At 41.9% G+C, this 13,348-nt stretch overlaps 1 long non-coding RNA gene across 1 annotated transcript; it reads left to right on the top strand.

The window, feature by feature from the left end:
* The first annotated feature begins 368 nt into the window (after positions 1-368).
* LOC124414670 lies at positions 369-12,093 on the top strand. The gene is made up of 3 exons (XR_006930053.1): positions 369-522; positions 1,142-1,144; positions 12,084-12,093. It is a non-coding gene; the product is annotated as an uncharacterized LOC124414670 (long non-coding RNA).
* Positions 12,094-13,348: the final 1,255 nt, after the last annotated feature.

Raw genomic sequence — 13,348 nt, 5'->3', positions numbered from 1 at the left:
TGAGTATCTGTTTCTTTTTTCTTTTGTTTTGTATCGCTTCGAATTTTTTTTTTTTAATATATTATTTTATATTATTTTGTTAAATTCTGTATCGTGTCGAGTGTCCGTTCTTTCTCTCCGCAAAACTACCCACCCCCTCTCCGCGGTACTGAGCTACCTGGCATAGAGAAGGATAGCCGAGGAATTGCGAAGGTAAAGATTCGAGGCGTGTTTATCACGCCAGGCGCCCAACAAAATTTCGCGATAGCTTTGGTAAGCTGCAGATTGCATCGCGGGTTGCCGAATCATTGTGCGGCAGGTCAACTCTTGGGAACTTCCCCGGGTGACCAAGAGCAGCGAAAAACCTCGTCACAATATATATGAAAACTGACTTGAAAAATCAACGACGGAGCCAGGAATCGAACCTGGTATCTAGCGATGCTTAGCCGGAGACTTACTCTACTAGACCACCTAGCCGCCCTGACACCAGTGTCATTAATTTCTCTCATCAACCTATATTCGAACTGTTTGTTTTCGTGTGCCGTATTGTTTGTAGAAGAAATGTGAATTTCGTCGCAAAGGCACAATTTGACTGTGACTGTGAGATGTTATAGACAGTACAGTGTGTAAGATTGGGAGTGTAACTCAGTATCATTACTTAAGCCTGTTGGACGAGCCTGTAGATAAAATTTGCTAGCAAACCAACTTCGCATTTTCGATATGACTTCTTCATATCTTTCTTGGAGGGCCGCGTCCGTCCAACAGGCTTGAGTAGTGATACCGAGTTACACTCTGAGTCTTACACACTGTACTGTCTATAACATCTCACAGACACAGTCAAATTGTGCCTTTGCGACGAAATTCACATTCCTTCTATCTATATATATATATATATATATATAAGTACGACTATAGTTCAACATTAGAAAAGCATGTCTACATTTTCCAAGTATAAGTAAGCCTTAGAATAAATACTGGCAGAGGAAGGTCAGTGACACGAACAACTGCCGCAGAGAACAGGCATGAAGGAAGAACGAGTCCCGTTCGTGACGTAGGCAGAGAGTCTGGGTCATCATTGGGGTAAAGGGGGAGGAGGAGGAGGAGGAAGTGACTGCAGTCGTAGACGTCCATGGCACAGAGTTCGCTTCGTGGTCAGAAGTAGCGGGTAGAGAAGTTCGTGGCCCAAAGTCTGTCCCGCGGCCAGGGGCACGAGGGTGAGAGGAAGGAGTCCGTCTCGTGAACAGGGGATCCGGGGTAAAGGGTACACACTCAGCAGCCTTCGCATAGAGCCCGGAATCAGTTTTGCTGGCCAGGGGTCGCGGGGTAGGGGAACAGCGCCCGAAAATAGCTTCTGGTCAAGGGGGTAGCGGGAAAAGGGGTTGACGGGCCATAGAAGCTTCTGGACGAAAATCGCTCCTAGGCAAAAGGGTGGCAGGGAACAGGAATGATGTCCCAAAATCCGCTCCTTGGCAAGGGGTGGCGGGGTAAGGGGTACGTGTCCTAAAGTCACACCTCGGTGAGGGGCGGCGGGCAAAGGGGTACGCGTCCCAAAATCCGCTCCTCGGCAAGGGGCGACGGGCAAAGGGGTACGCGTCCCGAAATCCACTTCTAGGCGAGGGGCGGCGGGGGAAGGGGTATGCGTCCTAAAGTCACTCCTAGGCAAGGGGCGGCGGGGGAAGGGGAACGCGCCCCCAAGTCACTCCTAGGTGAGGGGCTGGCGTCAGAGAGGGGCTGGAGGGGGGTTTGTTGTGACGCCCCAAAGTGCCCCTATACTACTGACCATTGTGAAAGTATATAATTCAGTCTGGTTTCAAGATATCAATAAGTTAACGGATAACTCCCTGATCAAGATTCATCATAAAAAAGGTAGCCAGCAAGTAAATCCTACTGCAGACAAAGTGATCATTTGTAACGTGTACTTGTAAGTGAGAGCATTCCTTAGACCTTGCTGGGGTTGAACGAGACTCAAGCACGGATGATAGCTGCAACTAGCTAGTCAGATGATACTGTCAATTAATATTGACTTTGAAGAAATTTTCAACTAAAGTTATCCAACATTTTTAGATTGAGAATGGTTCAGCTTACCTATCAGAATTCATCTCTGGAATATGATTCACCACTTGAAACACTATTCATCTGAATTGAATACCAAGCGAGTAAGAAATAAAATATCAAAACTCCAGAAAATAAAATTTGAAAAATAATGCGGGTCAACAATACTGCTTGGATCACAATGGCGCATAGAATGATTGCTCTATAAAATTAGTTGGCAGTAATTGTCGAATAACAACATTATTACTATCGGCTTGATAGATCTAAAATGATCGAATATTCAGACACCATGATCTGTAGCGTGTCGTGCTCTTCAATTTTGCCACGACTGATGTTCAGAAGGTGGCGATGACCAGAAGAAATCCCCTCGGATACCTGTTGCCTCATGGAACAACGGAACAACAAGGTTTGATGGTTGGAACGGTGGCACTAATCGAGAAACTAGGGTCCTAGCCACCAAAACGTTTTGACTATCAGGTGAGGTATGATTTCCATCCTTTTACCCAAACTTGAAACTTTAAGTCTGTCAGAACAAACGAATTTCATCATTGAATACATGTGAAAATATTGTAATATGCAAATATTATAGAATCAGAAATTTACTCACACGCTTTGACGCCTGATAACTTTAGTCCCGCTTCGATGATGGTTGCTGCCCACCTGAAAATATCAAAAGATATTATAATCAAACAAGAGCTTCCAATTGTTTTAGATACCACTAATTTTCAATAAAGTGCGACAGAAAAACGAATTGCTACTTTTTGTACTCCTAAGCTTTGTGTTTTGAAATACACTATTCCTTTTATTCCTTGTCACTGATTTTATTTCAATATTTCATGTTTATCGGCACTGATTTCTGGCTTCCGGAGCACCGCACTGTAACTAATCTACTCCAGAGCTACCCTCTACTGGGTTTCAACAATCCATTCAATTTTAATTTTATGTAAATAAAGAATCTGTTTGAAATAAACAATATTTTTTCTTACCTGCCTCAGTTTGTCTAGACTCCCACTCGTTGATGACGTTTCACATTTAATTTCAGATTTATTCTTTCAATAAATAACTGATCCAATTTCTGTAGCTTTTGATATTTGTTTCCCGATTGACACCTTTATCGTATCGATTAAGAATCTTTTAATATCAACTACGGTATTGCTGAATGACACTTTTCTTAGAAAATTCACGCTAAGTAGGAATAAATATCAACATAACCTCACTACGCTATTTTACCCACGAGATATTCACAGCCTTGTCACATTTCGTGTATGTTAGTCCCCTTGGTTAGCTGACGAAAATTACGCCGCGGGGCAATTTCGCTGACCAATGAGATTGAATTATTTGACGCATGCGCACTTCTTGCATAGTATCAATAGATTGTCCTGGTATATTCACTTCTATCGTAAATTTTGAACTAGTCGACTTCATAGGTGAACTTCTCGGATTCGCACTGTGTGTATTGACAGCTAGAAAAACTCACCAATCAGATATGCCTGCAACTATCTGCAAGGTCAACGCGTTGCGAATCGAATATGGCATTATGTTAGGTGCATATATCAATGAGCACAAAGTTCACACTGTACACGAATTTAATCGATCGTTTCACCTGAATATAAGATTGTAGAAGTGCCGTCGAACGTCATTCATCTTTCGATCGCCGTGAAGACCGTAGATCACATACAACTTAGGTTAGTCGATCATGAAGAAAATCTGGTTTGTTTTTTACGGTGAAGTTATAACTGTGAGACTGCAGAACAAATAGCAATAAAAGATGGGTATTGTAAATGACAGATTACCCAAGAAGAGTTATGAAAGTACATTTACATAACGCGAGTTCGTTAGTCATCGATCCATTCCCGAACCGTTAACACGTCGGAACGTAGAGTTTCTGATAGCTGTGAGTTTAAAACTAACACCTTCTGGCAAAGGAATTTCCGACAAGTCAAATGTCGATTCTGTTTCTCTGCCTGCTACGTACTATGGCAGAGAAAATCTCAAACATTCAAGCACTTATTGTCTTTGACGTGTCAATCGCACACCTAGAAATACATGCGCACAAGCCATATGCATCATTGAGTTTCAACAACAGTGATCAGATTCACATGACCATTCAAGATCAGAATTCGTGTACTTTACCGAGCAAGAGTTCGTTCCATTTCTCTGGGAGACTGATCAAATCTGACGGTACTGCAACAGCAGTCACAACCACGGTTAATAATGCCACCTGCCATTTGTTCTGAGAGGTACGCTACGAACTAAAGGCAGTGAAAATTGATAAGAACAAAATCGTTGGTTTAACCTGTGACGTTGCACCCCCGCGTGCACATCGCAGTAAGCCCCAAATCCGCGGAGCGAGGATGAACAAGGCCGAACCGGCCCGGGCGCACCTGAAGACGCACCGGGCCGGCCAAAGTGACCACTCTTGTGCCAGCAACCCGTGAGAGAAGAAGCAACGCCACAGCCATCTACCTCAGGACAGAAGGTCAGCCAATCCTAGTTTTCAACCTCGGGCAACCCCGACGTCAACCACCTCCTCCTCCACTCACCCTATCTCATCTTAGCACTCTCACCAAACCCCCCTGCACTCATCCTCCACCTGTCCTGCCAACCACTCGCTAACATCCACCCCCCCCCCCCCCCCCCCACACACCCACGCGCGCACGCACGCACGCACGCACGCACGCACACACACACACACACACACACACACACACACACACACACACACACACACACACTCGCCTGTAACCACTCACTAGTTTCAAGATACTTAGTTTTAAGCTCACGCTAGTCGGCCGGGGCGTGACCGGCCGCCACGTGGGACCACCCTTTTGTATTCTAGCTTTTAAGGCCGTTCCGGGGGCAAGAAAAATACATTTCATATTTGTTCTCTACCATTTTGACGCGTGCAGTACCTCTACCCCGTCTCTCGTCTCCCTCCTCCTCATCCATACAGCGTGCGAAGCGAACACCTCGTCACAAACCAGCCTGCTGAAGGGTTTCGCGTCGCTAAGTCCTGGTCAGAGTTGTTTTATGGAAAATGCCGGATCGCTCGATGTTGGAGAAACGAAAAAATTAACCGGTGCTAATGGTACCTTCGATGTAGTTACTTCCCTTAGCATGATATTGGGCTTCGCTGAAGCTTTTTGCAAGATGATCGTAACGCAAAGCATAAGCTTATTCTCACGAGATCTAAAAGTGATTTGAATTCTATCGTTCAAAACCAAGACGAAGATTTCAGAATTGTTATTGATCAAGAAGAATGGTTAGTCCCACATTTAAAGCCGTCTAATCAACGAAAAATGTCGCTATTGAATTTCATTTCATACCAATCATCTGGATCGCTGTAACATTACAGATGTGAACCTCTTTTGAATTCAGAGTATTATTATTACAGAAACTCGAACTTGGAAATGAGTCTCAATCACTTCACGTTGCTGTACGAGATGTACGCCAACTTCAAAACTACGTATTACGGTAAAGAACCCGAATTTTGTTGACGAAGAGTTAATTTCTGCAGTACGAACCGTTAATTTTCATTGACTGTCCAAAACAAAACGAAACCCTCAAATCTGGACCTGTCGTTATTTGTATCGAACTCGAAGCTACAAATTACTTTTCAGCTAGTACCTCCGCATACGGCTTGATTTCACATGATCGTATAATCAAATATAACTGACTGAGTGGTGGGGTAAGAGATTTGGTATAAAACTGTGCAGATTGCAGCATTCGATTTAGTATTTCACACGATTTAATTGATATTAGACACGCAAGGATTCAACAGAATGGTACTTAGTTTCACAGCGAAAGAGTTGGTGGTTTTATCTATGAACTCTGAAGCTCATCCACCAGTTTTCCTGTTCGAAACACTATACGGTTGGGACAATTTGTCTGTCCTTTTCGAAAGAGAAAATTCTCGATTACAATGTAATTTCCATGGATTATCTTGGAGCAGCGGTGATCTACCATCCGACAAGCTTTCTTTCATCCTCAGATATAAAACACTACGTCATGCTTCACAAGAAATGTTCGGAGAACATCTTACGCGAAAAATATTTCAAAGTCGTCGATTTGATGGAGTTGGGATGTCATTCGTTGCAAAAGTAAAACAAGATGTTTCACACTCTACTCAATTGTGATCATCATCACGGATGCTCACGTCCGAATTCTGCTGCATAAAAGTGTTTCTTTCACTAAAATTCTTATTGAAACATAAAACCCTATCAATATCTTCTCAAACTGTTCGGCCTGGAGCTTGGTTATAATACCGTTGAATAAGAAACCTATATGTAATCCTTATACTAATATTATGGATTCATGTAAATCGTAATCTTAAGTTCTTTGAATAAAATCATTTCCTTCATTATCACAATTATTTTCACAACCTATTACCTTATATTTAAGTCAGAACCTTCAGACTTCCACGTTTTCCGATCGCTAGTCATTATGTCGGAGGATTTCGAGAATTGTTTTTCACAAATTGTGCCAAAGCTTCAACTATTTCAACGTTTCGCTGATCATCATGGGCTGCTTGACGTCATGTCATACGATTTGCTAATTTATTCGTCATCGATGCAGGTGTGAATCGAGAACCTTCAATATTTCGCCGATCGACGCGGGCCGCTCAATGTCACGCTGCTACTTGGCAAACGGTCCGTTTTGTTTTTACTAATTCAACTCCCATGCTGGTTTGAATTCATAACCTTTGACGTTTTGCCGCTCGACGCAGGCCTCTTAACGTTCTGCCGCAACTTGTCTAGTGATTCCAAGAACTGTCCTTTTACATTCAGCGAATTCGGTTTCGCTAACACCCTTAACATCTTACTTTCTCCGGAAAAAGAATTTTCGCAAAGCTATCTCGCGGTGGCAGAACCTTCTGAGTGTTGTCAAACAGCGTGAATTTACACCTACGTCTGGATTTTGCTCGATGCATATCGGTGACAGGTCAAGCGCTAGATTTTTCACAGATGATGGTAACTTCATATATTACCGATGCGGTTACGAAGCAGCTGATGATGGTAACTCATGCAAGGGTAAAACACTCGATTCATTACCGACGCAGGTAAAAAAATGACGCCAATGTGAATAATTTCATCATGAACGATGATAAGGTAGAGCGCAGATCGGATGATTTTTCCTGACAATCGATATGATAGTAACGCAGAGTGCAGAGCGGGTAATGGTCGACCACGTCGGTCCCGATGGGGATAATCCCCCACACCTCCTGCCCCGCGAAAAAGGTTCACGTCCGCGCTGGGTTGATAAAGTAAGGATTTGTATCCAGAACTGTCCAAGCGTTCCTACTCTCGTGTAGCCGAGCAGCCGACACGTCGGGTTGCATTCGTGGCGCGGCTGGGCAAGAATCTTGATTTGTCTTCTCGACAAAGTGGAGTGGGCACGTTCAACGTTGTACGCAAAAGAGTGAAAAGAAGCTCGGTGTGAGCGTGTGAGTGACGAAAAATGACACCCAGAAGGATTAAATGAAACGAGATACAGGTTAATTCTACATACTGTGTATTTGACCCTTTCCTTCCCCGCTCCTTCCGTAATTTGCAAACTTCGATTGCCAGGAGCCTCTATCGAATACCGTCACCCGGTGCCGACAAACCGACGAGCACAGCCGGTCACGTGGCCAACGTAAGAAGGCAACCAGAAAAATTTTTTCCTGCCGCCAAACAATACGATTATACGTAGATATATATCGTTGAGTGCAGTGAGGAAAATAGGCACTGATTTGTCCATAATATCAATTTCGTGTTGAGCCGTTGCGACTTCGAATTTTGTGCTACAATCTCCTTCTGTCGAAATAACTTTAGGAATTTCTGCACGCTTCTTGATCAATTGGTCACAAATTGGACATTTAATATTATTAGATTTTAGTAAAAACTGTAACGTGGCATTTCAGAATGGCTCGTTACAAGGCTAAAAATCTAAAGGAAACTACCGAAAACGCGTCCCTGGCGGGGTACTCCAAGCAAGCTCGATACGATATAGGCGAAAAATACTAGTTACTAATATTTTCTGTACAAATTTTGTAATCTCGCGCTTCGGCGCAAGCTAAACAGGTACCGCGACCACGATCATCGAGGGATCAACACGTTTCTTTGATTCACCGAGGGATCGACAACTACCGAAAACTACAGTTCCAGCTACCGACGAATTCAACTACCGTTTCGTAATCATGAATCTCCCGTACAACTTTGAATGCCTACTTTTTCGGATGCCGTAAGTTCGACATCAAGGGCAGACCGCAGCCTGTCGTTCACCGACTTACCGGCCAGGAGCCGGACCGAGCCTAAAACACTACGTCCAAAGTTGATAAAGCCCTCGTCCTGAGGATCGACGCAGCCTCCCTGTCAGTAAGGGCTACAATCATTGTGAGTCATGGTCCACGGACGATGAGGTGCTGTAAGCCGCCGTGTGACTGCATGGTCTTCGTGATATATCGTGGGCAGTTGGCCGCTGCCTAGACGATGAAGCCGGTGGAGGCAAACAATGTGGAGTTGCACTCCATCCGGTAACCTTCCGGAGGTAGCCTACGTACCTGCCCCGTGGAGGGAACCCCCAATGACAGGCAACCTGGACAGTACGACGCAGCAGCCGAAGAAAAGTACGTGTGATGTCAACTACGCTCATCTAGCGGTAATCGTCGATAACGCGTAGCCGATATTCGCCAGAGGGATGACCCAATTATGGTGGGGATTGAATGACCACCGAAGGGGAAGAAGAATCACCTGACGACACCGGCGAGATCGCTGATCCGGACTCCGAACTCTGCCTATTCTACGCTCAACCCGCCAGGAGACAGCTTCGCTACCACCTCGCTCTCGTTTAGTTAGAAATCCTCAACCTTCCTCTTATATTCTACCACTATCGCTTATTCCTCTACCGCTATCGCTATCGTTACCTTTTTCGCACCCACTACCGTTTTGATCTTTTAGCTTCACTCCTTCCTTTAGCTTCAATTCCTTCCGTTAACTTCACTTCCTTCCTTCTTCGCTCTCTTTAAGTTTAATTTAATTTAAAATCAGTGCCTAATCTCGTCACCGACTAAGGTAAGGCTTTTGCCTTTATATCGTACTGTTACGAAGTTGCTCTAATTTCTGTTTCTCTTATCGTATCTTAATTATCGTTTTGGTTGCATCGAATGATGCCAGTATCTTTGTGAATCATGGTCCACGGACATTGAGGTGCTTTAAGCCGCCGTGCGACTGCATGATTTCGTTTCGTAATTAATTTCCGAAAACTATCGTGAGCGACCTCGTAACTACCGAATATCTTTTGTATTTCTGAATTTTCTTTGCTTGATGCTTATCTTTTGTATCTCTAATTTTCTTTGCTTCTCGTAATTTTATGCTAGAAACGCTTGTGTAATTTCTACTGTCTATCGCTATCGCTATCTTTACTTTTCTTACTAGTATTGCCTATCGCTTTGTATCGTATCGCTTGTTTTATATTATTTGCTTTGTGCATGAAATTTCATATCGTATATTGAGCTACTTGGAGTATAGCTGAGCGTAGATTACGCCGCTAAATACTACTGCACCTTTGTTTTCTATCGCTTATCTTGATTTACATTTCTTATTACCTTGTAATATTTTCTTGTTTCCCGAATATCGTACTTCTGTGTTATCTTAAGTTGCTTGTTGTAACCAGGTGTATTTAGTGTATTATTTTTACTCTGCAATCCCTTCTCTAAACCTCTCAATCTCGTATAACTTTTGTATTTTCTCTCGCTATCGTAATTTCGAATTTCCTTGTTAATTTAATATCGTAATTTTGACTGTTGTAATTATCAAACCGCTTGCTGTGAATAATTCTTCCGAATAAGCTTCCGATATTTGTGAATCGTATATCATTGTCAATCTTTCTCGCTAATTACCATTTGTCGTAATTTAAATAGTATTTTCTTGTCACTATAGTTCTAAGCTACCGTCAATTCCGTCAACTACCGATTTTCGCTAAAGTTTCACTCTTGCTTTAATGTAACAATTCTCGTAGTGCCGCTTCTGAAATTTGGGTAAGATCACGTCGCCCAGTGACGTCTAGTTTGAGTAGACTTTTTGCATTATATCGCTTCTCTCGACCTACGATTAATTTCTTTTGCCAACTATTGTTTTGTGCGAATTATCGCTTAGCTTCTTTAACCGAAAACCTTGTAAATCACTCTCGTTGACTAAATATCTTTTGTTAACTTTCTGTAACAAACTGACTAATCTACCGCTTATGAACTGATCAATAATATACGACTGATTGGCTTGTTAATTTACTTGGCTCGAGCTTATTTCTTGATCTCTTTATTTTCCTTATTTCCGTAACTGTTGTAACTGCCTTTGGATACCGCCACTCTACCAGTTCGTGTGAGTACCTGAGCCTAGCCAGCCATACAGCGGGTTCTCTAATTATTATTATCGTATCGTATCTTTTCCTTTCCTCTAAAAATTTGACGCTGAAGCGTCTGGCGCCCAACGAGTATCTTTTCGTATCTTAAATATCGTATCGAATAATTGGAGAATCGCGCCAAAGTGTTAACGGTAAGTCCTCGTCAGAGGGTAACAGAATTTAGCGTCACAAAACATATTCGGATGAAAAATTAACTAGTATTTATGAATGAAAACAATTCTTTTATGAAATATTATTGTGTTTATTACTTTTCCGAACGATCACCTCAAAATTACAGCTTAGGCAATTTTAACTGTTTTCGGAAGCTCTGTATGCTAGAAATAGTATGAATAATCTTCAGGCTGCAATTTCATAAGCAGCAAGCCGTAGCAGCAGCAGTAGCATTTTCCAACATCCAGGTCCTTTGGTCAGTTGAATAACCTAATCCAACCTTAGTCAATCAATCAGAATGCTTGTATGGTGAGAAATGCTGCTACCGCTGCTACTTTTTGCTGCTCATTAAATCCCAGCCTTATGGCCACATGTAAATTGAATGCGACTGTGGTGCTCTTGCTTACGACAATTTCATGAACTACTCAATTCAAAACGCAATTCGATTCGAAATACATTGAAGAAAATTACTGGAAGTAAAAACATCTTTTTACTAAATCTTAACGGGCTTTATATTTCATCGGAAGAAAGAAAATTATTTTCTTTTCATCTTTAATGCGAGAGATTTATTTCAGCGTATCATTTATATGATAATGATAGTATAATTTGCAATTATTTGAATAGAATTTGTTGAAAAATTTGATTTTTCGGTAACATAAAAAAAGACATTATTTTTTTTAACTACAGTGTACTATTAAGAAAATTTCGAAAAAATACCGAGTCATTAAAGGTCCTATGAGAAATGTCAAAATGATAGAATCATAATTCTGCTAAAAAATTATCTTAATAAAAATTGGAAAAGTGGGAGAAAATCATTTTTTTGATCATCAATTTACTGAATTAGGAATTGGTCCGTGATGCCCGTAAGAGCTCTCTATTGCCTGCATAACGTATTGGATTGTCAAATAGGTCGGTTAACTTACTCTAAAGAAAAAAATTGTTTTCCAATTTCTATTTTGTTGACTTTTTGAAAAGACCAATACAGACTCAGGTCTAAAATTTTCAGGATCTTTATGTTTTCGTAGTATCTACACATCCATAGAATATCATTTATACATTTATGAAAAGCATTTTCACCCTGCTCAACCATGCTCTATGGCCTTTGCGTAGCGCAGACGTTCACACGATTCATCTTCTTATGCTTGACAATAACACAGGTCCACAAAAGAAAAAATCAATTCGTACGTGCATCGACAAAACCATGGTATTCCTATGTAAATTTCCGCTGAATCTAAATCTGGTGTTGGCCAAACCGTATCACGTCAGGTTCAGGGGCATTTCAAGGTCAAATGGCGAAACAAATACGTGGGTAGGAGATTAAAGTGTACCGCCATGTTGTTGAGGTCTATGGATCCGAATCCTGGGCCAGTTTAACCATATCTAGTCAGGGTCAAGGGCATTTTGAGATCAAATGGTAAAAAAAACGTTAAATTGTACTTTATGTTTTCGAGGTTGTAGACTTCAAATTCTGCGTTTGATTGACCTGCCTGGTTAGGGTCAAGGTATGTATATTCGATTAGTCAAAACTAGTTCTCGTAGTCGCTCAAGAAAACAAGAGTGATTCTATGATATAAACATGATGGCAGACTTTGATTGAAATGCCCTTGAACCTGACTCGATATGTTCAATCTGACCCCGAAGTAGTTGTACAATGCCGGTTCTGGCCCGATTGATGTTAGTGCGTGTACGCGTGAATTTTGTTAGTGTTGGCGTGTCTGTGTGTCAACTCCTGCTGTACCGACCGAAAGTTAAACATCCACCTTTACATGTGAGTCCAAAGTCCTGTGCGTTATCAACTACGTGACATTCTTATCAAAAGAACCGTTCAGTTCGAAAGTCGGATATCCGGTTCGTTATCAACCACGTGGCATTCCAAAATAATACTTCCGAGAATAGTTTTTCGCCGAACCGGATGCTGGGGTGAATCTCGTGACAAGCCGTTCCCATGATATCAAACCACGTGACGTTCCTTATGTGAGTTCAATGTCCGGTGCGTTATCAACTGCGTGACATTCTTATCAAATTTCAAAGTCCGATGTGATATCAACCACGTGACGTTCTTTTTGCCCACCAAATGCGTATGGCGAGGACGTTATAAAAGCCAATACCTGGAATTTCATCGTAAGTCTCGAGCTGTTCTTAGTGCAAATGAAAAGTACTCTCAAACAACAACGTGCATTAAAGAAGCGACTGGAACTGTTGATCAAGAATATTGACGAAGTAAAATATCTGCTGCGACTCAGATCCGACCTGAATCAACTCAGAAGAGAATTCGGCAGAATCTATATTCACCAAGAAAATGATGGAAAAGTACTCCCAGTCAAGAAACTTGCAGACCTTGAAACCAACCTTGACCACCAAGTGAGCTGAATTCATAAAGTGAGGACAAAATTTGGTACTAAGATAATTGTGGATTTGGAGGATTCGTTCACCGTTTTTCTACTACATCGAATAACGAAAGTCATCGAAGAAGACGATTATGACGAGGAGCGATTCCAGAGGATTGTGGTAGCCAGCAAAGAAAATCGATTACACCTCCGATATCTGGGTGGACACAACCGACTTGAATTCGTCACGTGTTGCAGATTCCAAATAACCCCATATATCAAATTTTGTACCCGACAATGTATTTTTAATATTAGAGGAAACACTTGAAATTGATATGCGTTTGTCAATCAGCGTAAGAGCTTCCTCCCCCCCCCTGATGATGATAAAAATTATTCTCTCAACAGTGGAAGGTGAGGTATTAAATAAATGCATGAATATT

This window comes from Diprion similis, chromosome 14 (assembly GCF_021155765.1).
Source record: "Diprion similis isolate iyDipSimi1 chromosome 14, iyDipSimi1.1, whole genome shotgun sequence".
In the NCBI taxonomy this organism is placed as follows: Eukaryota; Metazoa; Arthropoda; class Insecta; order Hymenoptera; family Diprionidae; genus Diprion; species Diprion similis.
The sequence above is the reverse complement of the archived record's forward strand: the minus strand, read 5'-3'. Positions and strand labels throughout refer to the sequence as shown.